Source organism: Amborella trichopoda, chromosome 11 (genome assembly GCF_054954075.1).
Source record: "Amborella trichopoda isolate Santa Cruz 75 chromosome 11, AtrichopodaSantaCruz75HAP2 v2.0, whole genome shotgun sequence".
Taxonomy (NCBI): Eukaryota; Viridiplantae; Streptophyta; class Magnoliopsida; order Amborellales; family Amborellaceae; genus Amborella; species Amborella trichopoda.
This window is the reverse complement of record NC_142346.1, coordinates 4790134-4799814: the sequence shown is the minus strand read 5'-3', so window position 1 is coordinate 4799814 and position 9681 is coordinate 4790134. Positions and strand designations below refer to the sequence as shown.

The following is a 9681-nucleotide window of genomic DNA, read 5'->3' as shown; positions in this document are numbered from 1 at the left end:
AACTCTTACATCCAATTTCTCTATATTCCATCGTACCGTCATTTGTGTTATCTAGAGAACATGGGATAATGTTTTGTCGATGTTTTTTCTCTATCTTCAAATTGAAATTTGAAGATAGTAAACAGATTTGAAAAGGCAATAAACATGTTAATATAATTTAAATATTTTTCTACAAATCTGAATCGCATGAAATTTTAGGATTTCTTATATCTCTAAAAAAAAGATAAAAGAATTTAAATTACCATAATTTCACTAATATATATTTTACATTTGTAAATATAGGTTAGATGAACTTGCCAAACTTTTTGCATGCCTTTGACTATTGATTTGGAATCACATGTTTTTAATATGATAAACTTTAGAATAACATATTTCTATTGTGATAAGTTTTTACTTTTTGTCTTTTGTTGTGTATGCTATACTTTTCAAGTATCTCTATATAGCTTTCATCAAAATTGTGAGGTTCAAATTAAAAAATTGGGAAAAACTTTATTAGTAAACTAGAAAGCTTTCGTGATTACATTAGATATATTGGACATGTTAAGGTATTGAAGGAGACTAAAGAGGTATATTAATTTTTAGTGATTTTTTATGAGAATTGTATTTTGTTTATTTTATGTTATTTATATTTTGATTGTATTGTATTATTTATAAACTCCATTTATATTTTGATTGTATTCTATTATTTATAAACTCCATTTATATTTTGATTGTATTGTATTATTTATAAACTCCATATAGTCTTGTAATGGAGATCGATTTCGTGAAAGATAGAATTCAGGGAATTTTTTGAGACGAGGAAATTTTTTCTCTTATCTTCAAAAGAGATAAGAAATAGATTTGAAAACGCAATAGTCATCTATTAGATTTATCTCTCTACAAGTTTTAGAGACTGAGGACCATTTCTACTGGGATCCGATTGAAACTAGGAAGTAAGTGAATTTTAGTGGGTTTCTTTTTTTATAAAAAAAAGAAAAAGAATCAAAGACTTAATATTAGGAATACAGTTTCTGTCACTAAGTTTTGAAGAAGATAAAATGACTTGTTTTTGTTGGTGGGCAAACAATCTCTTTCTAGAATCTAGACATCCATCATAAAAGATAATTTTTTTTTAAAAGAATTATTTGGATTCTCGTCGTCCATCAAAAAGGATAATAGATTTCAATAGCATTGTTTACACAGTTTTCTTTTTTTGTTAATTCAACAAGAGAGCTACCTAATCTCAAAACCATGGAGACCAGAGAGAAACAGAGAAACACTAGCAAGCTCAAGTAAACTAGCAAACTGAAAAGGTCCTTGAACAAAACATTGATACCTTAATTGCCCCTTTTTGGTGCTGATTAGTGTATGCAATTTGGGCGGTCCAACTCCGAACCAGGCGGTTAAAGGCATTAGCCCATCTGGTTTTGGTGATCTGACCAGATATTAAAAAAAAAAAAAAAATTATCCCTATATGTTTCCTAGAGAGACTTCCCATTCCCCACCCCTCCCTATATGGAGGGAGATATTAGTTGTGAAATCCAAATTTTCTAGTTTCTTAGAGACGGAAAGCCGGATGGGTGGGTACATGTAGAGAGATATCAGTTGTAAAATTCAAATTTTCTAGTTTCTAAGAGATGGAATAGTTTCTTAGAAACAGAAAGAGAGAGTGGGGGTGGACCATTCCTTGATTCCTCGCTTTCTTTCCTTCAACTTTAATAATCAAATCTCTCCACTTTGTATATATTTTATATGATACATAAATACATTTTGTTTGTAAAAATCTATGACTTTTTTACTTAAAGAGCAAAGGTGAAAAAACAATATCTCAACTTCTTCTCTTTGCCTATCCCTGTCTCTCATTTTTCAGGTACAGCCGAGTGAACGTGAAGAAAGAATATTTAAACTTCTTCTCTCTATACATCCTTATCTCTCATTTCTTAGGTACAGTCGAGTCAACTCAGGAAACAAAGATTTTCATGGCTGATTTTATTGTGAAAGAGCAGCTGATTTCATTGTGAAAGACCGGCTGATTTCATTTTATTGTGAAAGAGCCAAACTGATTGATTTCATTGTGAAAGAGCCAAAGAAACTGCTAAACTGCTTACCATGTGATAGAAATTGATCGGAAATTGTTGGTGAAGCACGCTACCACCCTCTCAATGGCAAAGAGAGTAATCTTTTGCTTCTGGTGTTCAAGAATCTAATCATTCCAATCAAACCATCGCAATGTAAGAACATGCAGAAATTGACCGAATTCAACAGCGTGATAACCAACGCAGCTCCTTGCCGGTATCCGAGCAAATCCCACTCACTTGGTTCACTTGATAAAGATCATTTTCGCGCGACAGCTCATTCTTGGTCTTCTTAATTACGATCTCCTTAACTCTTGGTCTTCTTGATTACGATATTCTTAAGTCAAATGATTCTCCATAGGCCATGCCTTATATATCAATATGAAGGCATTTCATTACTAATGCCTAGCCCTCAATATGAAGGCATTTCATTACTAATGCCCGGCCCTCTTACTAAAAGTTTGACTTATGTGATCTAGCCGGTGCATGTAATTTTTTTTTTTTTTTTTATGTTTTTTTCCTTTTTTTAGCTTAAATCACTCACAAGTAGTCCATTATAATAAATTAATTTGAAAGAAATAAAGAAAACAAATCTAAGATCTAAAACTTGATGTTACTAAAACATCTCTTTTATTAACTAAAGAAAACAACAACAATATGCTTAGAAATAACAAAACACATAATAAATAAGTATGACAAGAAACAAGAAAATGAGTGCTGGATATTACCTCAACCGGGCTTAATACACCCCACACCGAGTTACCATCTTCAACAGCGGGGGATCCATGGTTAACCTCAATATTTAAGATCGACTGAGTCACTATCTTTAATGGCGGGGGATCAATGGTCAACTTTAATCTCCAAGATCGAAAAACATATGGGCTAAACCTCTAATGGAACAATAGCTCTTTGCAAGGCTCAAATCCCAATCTATAGTTTACCCATTGATAACCTAGATGAGAGAGAGAACTTCTAAATACTAAACCCTTAACCTTTAGGCGATGAGAGATCTAATTTCTGCCCCTCAAATTTCTTATGGGAGAGAGAGAACGTCTTCTATATGGGGCGTGCCCCTCTAATTTCTCATGAGAGAGAGAAATGAGAGAGATTAGATGTATTGAGAATGGGTAGAGCGCACCCCATTATATAGTGCTTCATTGATGTTAGGGTTTCTATATAGTTTGCATCTTTAGTGAGATTAAATTTACATAATTGATTTTGGTGATTTGTGGGGTAAGAGATATGAGCTTTCCATTCTATAAATTAGTCATTAAGAATATCTAGAAGGTATTAGAACTTTTATTCTCCATTTCTTCAACCAATTTCTCATCAATTAAATTAAATATGAAAGTATCAATTATAATATTGTGTTTTCTTCCGTTTCCTAAACCAAATTTTCATCAAGTAAATTAAATATGAAAATATCAATTATAATATTGTGTTTCCTATACTTTTGCACAAGCCCCTTTATACCTTCGTTATTTTGATTTCAAAAGCTCTATAAAATCAAACCTACCAGTACACATTGTTTCTTAAGCCTTAAGCCATATGACGTGTTCTCACAAAAGGAAGGTCCATGAGGTGGGGTGTGCCACCCTATGGTAGACTTCCATGAGCCCCACTAAATTGCCATGGTGGGGCCCATGTGCATCAATGGGCCCCATGCAACTAAAATATATTTCCAAATTAATTTTACGATTTTAAAAAATTTATAATTTTTATTTGAATAATTAAAACAATGTAAAATTAATATATTTGTTTTTATAAATCCAAATTTCATGAATAAAATATCAAGAGATTCATAAAAATTCAAAAAAAATTATAAAAATCAACTGACACTAAAACAAACGTAGTTAAATACTTTTGATGAGAATTAGATCCATATGATCTAGGAATAATTTAATTATGGAGCACTCCATCTTGTATTATGAACCACAATCTACTTTTGTTTTCTCAAACTGACTCAGCGCTTCCTATGACCACCAATCTATTGTAGGGGCTCATGATTGGGTCACTAAAGTCAACAAATAGCAAAAAAGACGTAATGATAGTATGTGGATTTTAAGTTTTCTATAGAGATGAACCAATGTCACTTAGACCTGATGCAAACACAACTCTATGGTGCATAGGGGTAATATCTCGCACATGCTTCATCCTAAAATGTGGTTCGTTTTCCTGATACGGCTACCATATTTGCAATGTCGTGTGATGGTATGTGGATGAAGCTTCGGCATCCTTTTTTGAAGGCTATTATCTTACAAAGGGTTATAAAATCCCTCGTCTCACTCATCCGTGTATAATCTAACCTGAACCCATTATAACTCTTGTCGGTTTAATCTCTATGCCTAAGTAATATGAGTTTTCCCAAGCTACTCGCATAGCATGTCAAGCTCACTCCGGTATTAGCAAACATCTTTTGCTTTGTATGGTCCACACGTAACCACACTCCCACTGCATGTCAAGCTCAGTCCGGTATTAGCAAACATCATTTGCTTTGTATGGTCCACAAGACCATACTCCCACTGAGTTCACGTTCCATTACATAAAATGCTTATGTAACTTCTTATAAGGCCTTTAATGGCCACATAAACCCAACAAACACTCTACATATTATGTTTCTTCCATGTTTCTTTTATTAAGAAAATGAAGAGGATTGTTCGTTGATTATTTTTCTGTACAAAATATTGCCACTAGACTGAATGCGGCAGATCCGCTGAGGCTTAGAATTTCACCGAATTACTTTGTGTTCTTGTTTGAGGTTTTCCAAGCATCCAGGGATGGCCTCAACTTAGCCATACATGGCACTTCTCGTTATTGAGGAATAGAAATGGTATCAATTAGAAGGATATTCACCCCATTTTGCAGGTCAACTCTTAGTTTGCCATGGCTATTAAATCAAGGGTAAGTTTTCTATGCTTCTTTTACAACATAAAAGTTCTATCCTCTCTCTTATCCAACCGTTTATTTTGAATGGAGGCCTAAGATTGTCCCAATCACAATGTCACGTCTCTACACTATTTTATTTTCAAATTTTTTTTCTATAAACTATTTTGACACCAAATTTTGGACATCCATTCCTCTATTAAACTCTCACTAGCAAAAAAATATAAAAAAAATATTTTCAATAAAATAAAATGATCAAAATACCCCTGAAAATTTAAGGGGTATTTCGGTCATTATATTTTATTGAAAAATTATTTTTAATATTTTTTCTAGGTGTGCCCCATTGAGAAGATGATACATACCAAATTTTATATTCATACAATTTGTATAAAAAAAACTAAAAATAAAATACTTTGAGACGTTGGATCTATGATCAAACGGTTAGTAACTCTCTTGATCAAAATTGGACGGCTGGATGGTAGGGGGAGGATAAAACTTCTATGCTATAGGGAAAGCATAGAAACATTTCCCATTAATATAAATTGATTTAAGGAAAAGGTTTCTATACATCCCCTACAACATAGAAGTTTTATACTTCCCTACGCTTCATCCATCGAATTTGATCAAGAGAGCCGCTCACCGTTTACCCTATATTAATGACATGGCTATTAAATCAATTTATATTAATTAAAATCATAACCGGTCCCTGTACTCTTCTTTCTTTGGATGCTGCAGCAAGAGGGTTCCGTGTGATCTATGAAGTGTTTTTTTGAGTTGCGTTCTAGTTTCTTGGTTTGAATGATGCAAGAAAGGCTGTCTTTTTTCTTTTTTTTCAAAATTTCAAGTACAGTATAAAGATAATGCTAATTGAATCCTGTTTGCTATGATCCGGACTTGACTTAAGAGAGAGTGTGACTGACATGGATTGACTTAAGAGAGAGAGTATTGCTATGACCCGGATTTGACTTAAGAGATACCGTGCTTTAGCTTTAAGAGGTCGAGAGCCTTAGAGGCCGCAATTTCTTACATCACATGAAAACTTATTTTCCATTTCGACTCAATGATGGAAAAGTATGAAATTACCCTTTTTATTTTATTTTTTTTTATTTTTTATTTTTAATGTAATTTTAAAATTACCTATAAAAAATACATAATATTAGTTGTATTAATAACTCCAGTTGCTTGATTGTTTCCTTCATCCCATCCTATAACTCAACGGGGAGCAGCCAACTCTTGGATGCCCTCCCAAGGGAGGAATCTTCAACCTTGAAAAAATAATTCGGGGGGTCGTTATCTCCACTGATTTACCCAAAATATATTTTTTTTTGAAAAAATAATACCTACAATAATACCTTCCTAATTTCTATACAATCTTGAAAAAATAATTCCCTCCCAATTTCTATACAATCTTCAGGCACTATTTTCTCTAGCTCATACAGAATGTAATTTGGGGTTTCTTATACAATCTTGAGGCATTTTTTTTTCAAGCTCTAACAGCGAACTCTGTTTTTCATTTCACTAAACACCCAATTACATCAGGGCTTCCCCAAGTAGCTGGTATCTTATGGTAACTAAATAGGTGGCCATACCATACACTTTTTGTTCATACTGTTTATTGCAGTCTTTCAAAGCCCGGATTGGTTGGAGAGTTCGTTCACCGATAGATAAATTTGTGTATTGGCGATACGAATCAGTTCGAATTAGCAAAATATTAAAAATAAAGTTGAAATATTAAAATGGGTTTATCAAGTGGGGATATATAGGGACCTAAAAAACTAGATAAGCTTAAAAAATAATGAAGTGGTTTTAGTGGAACCGGATCAGGACGCGTACTATCATGGAACTGCTTCAGTCTCAACCGATTCCTACCCAAATTTAGTTCAAACATTGGTGGGTTTATAACACTAGGTTTCTATGCTTCCCATATAGCATAGAGGATATATGCTTCCCCTCCCATCCAACCGTCCAATTTTGCTCAAGCGAGTCAATCACCGTTTGATATAGATCTGACGCCTTAGAGTATTTTATTTTTAGTTTTCTCTACAAATTGTATGATTATGAAATTCGGTATGTGCTATCTTCTCATTGGGGGTGCACCTAAAAATAATAATTATAAAGAGTTTTTTATAAAATATGAAACTTTCAAGAGTATTTTGGTTATTTTATTTTATTTAGATTATATAAAATAATTATAAAGAGTTTTTTTATAAAATATGAAACTTTCAAGAGTATTTTGGTTATTTTACTTTATGTAGATTATATATATATAATATATATATATATATAAATATATATTGTACAAATGTGAGTTTAAGAGAGGATTAGACGCCCAAAATTTGATCTCAAAGTATTTTCTAAAAAAAATTAAATAAAATAATGTAGAGGCGTGACATTTTGATTGGGGCCATCTTAACCATCCATTCAGAAGAGACGGATGTTTAAAAAAAAGTATATAAATTTTATGCTCTAGGGGAATCATAGAAAGCTTGTCCGAAAACACCAAACTCGCACTCTTTCTCTTAAATCGATAAGCTTGGCACGGCCATTGCAAGAGTGAATCACAAATGGAGAAATTAATCTAATTTTTTATAATAAATAGAAAAAAAACCTAGAGTCAACCAATGCTAATAATATATGGCACGTATGCGCCATGGTTGCTTTTAACTTGGAATGTTCCATCAAAAGCTGTGGGAGCCAAGTTGTTCCATTTTTATACTTTCAAATTTCTAGTAATTGCTAGGAAAATGTAAAATTGCAATTGAGTTATAAATTATTATATCAATCTCTAATAGAAATATCTCCAAAATTTAATCTAATTTATTATTTTTTACATAAATTGTAGGTTAGGATTTAAACGTCAAATAGTTGTCCGGCATTTCAAACATTGGACATCAAATTCACCTAATTTAAACGGATGCCCCATGTCCGGGTGTTTGCATTGCCGGAGAGGGGGACAACTTATGAAAAAAAAAATTGTTGTGGGAGGGGGTGTGCTTGTAATTTTGAGTAAATGAGTGCCCATTTGGTAATAGACCCTCTTAATAGTGTTCGGACATAATTTGCTCTCAAAGTTAATGTTTAAATTAACTTTGATGTAGCATTAATCATTTGAGCTTCTCTTAGGACATGGACGTAATTAATTTTAGCATGAATAGACTATCTTATCTAAAAAACTCGATAATATTATTTTATTAGATATATGGTACTTTTGTTTTATGTATATTATTAATTTAATATTTAGATTTTTTTGTGATTTCTATTTTTTTAGCTACTTTTGACCTAAAATAGTAAATTAATTTTTAGAAAAAGTGGAAAACAATAAATAAGTAGACAAGAACCCTATATTTACAAGCACATATAGTAATAGAGATTATAAAAATACAAAATAAAAAAAAATTTAGTAAGAGAGATCCTCTTCATTTTTATATGAAATGGATGCAGTGGTCTAAAAATACTATTCTCAATATTTATATATTGTTTATGAAATAATCAAAATCTAAAATGCAATGCTCCAATCTCTTTAGAAACATAAGAAACTTGATCTTTTAGAACTTTTTAAAGCCAAAATGGCCGATTCTCCTATCTGGATTGTAAAAGTAACCAACTCCATAAATTTTGTATAATTTTGGCTTTGATGGAATTCAAAGTGAGGCATTTCCCTTCAAAGGTTATTCTAGTACGTTCCATCCAAACTTTCCAAATAAAGCAGCACGAATATCATACATCCAACCTTTGGTAACCCAATTAACTCGGTGTGGTTCACGATATCAGTGTGTCTCATAGGCAAGCTGAGCATAAACCCGATCTTTTGCAACACCTACATCTATAATTTAAAAGTAAAAAACAATGCAAGAACAAGTGATCACATGTTTCTTCCTTAGTCTGGCAAAAAGCATCCATTCACCACAACTCTCCTTCTCTTTCCAAATTATCAAGAGTTCAAAGTTTTACCTTAAAATATGACCAAAGAAAGCATGAACCTTGTGAGGAATACACAACCTAAATGGAACATTGTCAATAAATGTCGTTTGAGATCAGCTCTCCTTTTTTATGGATTTGTTAGGGAAGAAATTCTATTTTGGACTTCATGTATGTCAATAACACATCTTCAAGCACCTTATTTCATATCTAACTAGGCTAGTCGGCCTAGCCATGCTCGGCCATTAAAAACTTGTGACTGGGCCGCAATTTAAAGTTCGGTAATAGACAAAATTACCACACCTATATTTTTTACCTTTGGGATCATCAGAAGGGACCTTAGGCGCTTATATTTTTTACCTTTGGGATCATGAGAAGGGATCTTAGGCGCTTATATTTTTTACCTTTGGGATCATGATAAGGGATCTCAGGCGCTTATATTTTTTACCTTTGGGATCATGAGAGGGGATCTCAAAGAGAGAGAGATCTTTTCGTATAGAGTTTTGGATTAATATTTTCCACTTCTAGAAAGAGAAAGTATCTCAATTGCTTTCAAGGTTCTCTTTCCAGTTTTGATTGATTGTATTGTTCGGTCGGGAGAGCATGTTTCAAAAGAAAGATTGGTGTGATATTTACCAATGTTTAAAAAGAGGTATATCTCTTACAACCCAAAGTTATAATCTTCATAAATACGATAGATTTCTTCTTGCTGAGGTCATGAGCATAGCCTACAAGGTGAACAACATAAATATGTGTTTTTGGTTTTACTTTATTTTTTATACATAATTTGTGAGTGTATTTATCTATTTCACGTAGTCAACAATGT

The 9681-nt window shown here is 32.6% G+C and overlaps 1 long non-coding RNA gene across 1 annotated transcript; it reads left to right on the top strand.

The window, feature by feature from the left end:
• Positions 1–481: 481 nt before the first annotated feature.
• Positions 482–2660, top strand: LOC148779692 (uncharacterized). Its single transcript, XR_016043514.1, has 2 exons — positions 482–566; positions 1850–2660. It is a non-coding gene; the product is annotated as an uncharacterized LOC148779692 (long non-coding RNA).
• Positions 2661–9681: the final 7021 nt, after the last annotated feature.